Source organism: Oncorhynchus nerka, linkage group LG7 (genome assembly GCF_034236695.1).
Source record: "Oncorhynchus nerka isolate Pitt River linkage group LG7, Oner_Uvic_2.0, whole genome shotgun sequence".
NCBI lineage: Eukaryota > Metazoa > Chordata > Actinopteri > Salmoniformes > Salmonidae > Oncorhynchus > Oncorhynchus nerka.
Genome location: NC_088402.1, coordinates 6,010,441 through 6,012,759, shown reverse-complemented (window position 1 = coordinate 6,012,759; position 2,319 = coordinate 6,010,441).

Genomic DNA, 2,319 nt, shown 5'->3' with positions numbered 1-2,319 from the left:
GGCACCGGTACAGAGTCAATGTGAGAGGCTATATACAGTGGGTACCTGTACAGAGTCAATGTGGAGGCTATATACAGGGGGTACTGGTACAGAGTCAATGTGGAGGCTATATACAGGGGGTACCAGTACAGAGTCAATGTGGGGGCTATATACAGGGGGTACCAGTACAGAGTCAATGTGGGGGCTATATACAGGGGGTACCGGTACAGAGTCAATGTGGAGGCTATATACAGGGGGTACCGGTACAGAGTCAATGTGGAGGCTATATACAGGGGTACCGGTACAGAGTCAATGTGGAGGCTATATACAGGGGTACCGGTACAGAGTCAATGTGGAGGCTATATACAGTGGTGCCGGTACAGAGTCAATGTGGAGGCTATATACAGGGGGTACGGTACAGAGTCAATGTGGAGGCTATATACAGGGGGCACCGGTACAGAGTCAATGTGGAGGCTATATACAGGGGGCACCGGTACAGAGTCAATGTGGAGGCTATATACAGTGGGTACCGGTACAGAGTCAATGTGGAGGCTATATACAGGGGGTACTGGTACAGAGTCAATGTGGAGGCTATATACAGGGGGTACCAGTACAGAGTCAATGTGGGGGCTATATACAGGGGTACCAGTACAGAGTCAATGTGGGGGCTATATACAGGGGGTACCGGCACAGAGTCAATGTGGAGGCTATATACAGGGGGTACCGGTACAGAGTCAATGTGGAGGCTATATACAGGGGGTACCGGTACAGAGTCAATGTGGAGGCTATATACAGGGGTACCGGTACAGAGTCAATGTGGAGGCTATATACAGTGGGTACCGGTACAGAGTCAATGTGGAGGCTATATACAGGGGTACCGGTACAGAGTCAATGTGGAGGCTATATACAGGGGGTACCGGTACAGAGTCAATGTGGAGGCTATATACAGGGGGCACCGGTACAGAGTCAATGTGGAGGCTATATACAGTGGGTACCGGTACAGAGTCAATGTGGGGGCTATATACAGGGGGTACCAGTACAGAGTCAATGTGGAGGCTATATACAGGGGGTACCAGTACAGAGTCAATGTGGAGGCTATATACAGGGGCCGGTACAGAGTCAATGTGGACGCTATATACAGGGGTACCGGTACAGAGTCAATGTGGAGGCTATATACAGTGGGTACCGGTACAGAGTCAATGTGGAGGCTATATACAGTGGGTACCGGTACAGAGTCAATGTGGAGGCTATATACAGGGGGTACCGGTACAGAGTCAATGTGGAGGCTATATACAGGGGGTACCGGTACAGAGTCAATGTGGAGGCTATATACAGGGTGTTACGGTACAGAGTCAATGTGGAGGCTATATACAGGGGGTACCAGTACAGAGTCAATGTGGAGGCTATATACAGGGGGTACCGGTACAGAGTCAATGTGGAGGCTATATACAGGGGGTACCGGTACAGAGTCAATGTGGAGGCTATATACAGTGGGTACCGGTACAGAGTCAATGTGGAGGCTATATACAGTGGGTACCGGTACAGAGTCAATGTGGAGGCTATATACAGGGGGTACCGGTACAGAGTCAATGTGGAGGCTATATACAGGGGGTACCGGTACAGAGTCAATGTGGAGGCTATATACAGGGTGTTACGGTACAGAGTCAATGTGGAGGCTATATACAGGGTGTTACGGTACAGAGTCAATGTGGAGGCTATATACAGGGGATACTGGTACAGAGTCAATGTGGAGGCTATATACAGGGTGTTACGGTACAGAGTCAATGTGGAGGCTATATACAGGGTGTTACGGTACAGAGTCAATGTGGAGGCTATATACAGGGGATACTGGTACAGAGTCAATGTGGAGGCTATATACAGGGGGTACAGAGTCAATGTGGAGGCTATATACAGGGTGTACAGAGTCAATGTGGAGGCTATATACAGGGGGTACCGGTACAGAGTCAATGTGGAGGCTATATACAGGGTATTACGGTACAGAGTCAATATGGAGGATATATACAGGGTGTTACGGTACAGAGTCAATGTGGAGGCTATATACAGGGTGTTACGGTACACAGTCAATGTGGAGGCTATATACAGGGGATACTGGTACAGAGTCAATGTGGAGGCTATATACAGGGTGTTACGGTACAGAGTCAATGTGGAGGCTATATACAGGGTGTTACGGTACAGAGTCAATGTGCAGGCTATATACAGGGGATACTGGTACAGAGTCAATGTGGAGGCTATATACAGGGTGTTACGGTACAGAGTCAATGTGGAGGCTATATACAGGGTGTTACGGTACAGAGTCAATGTGGAGGCTATATACAGGGG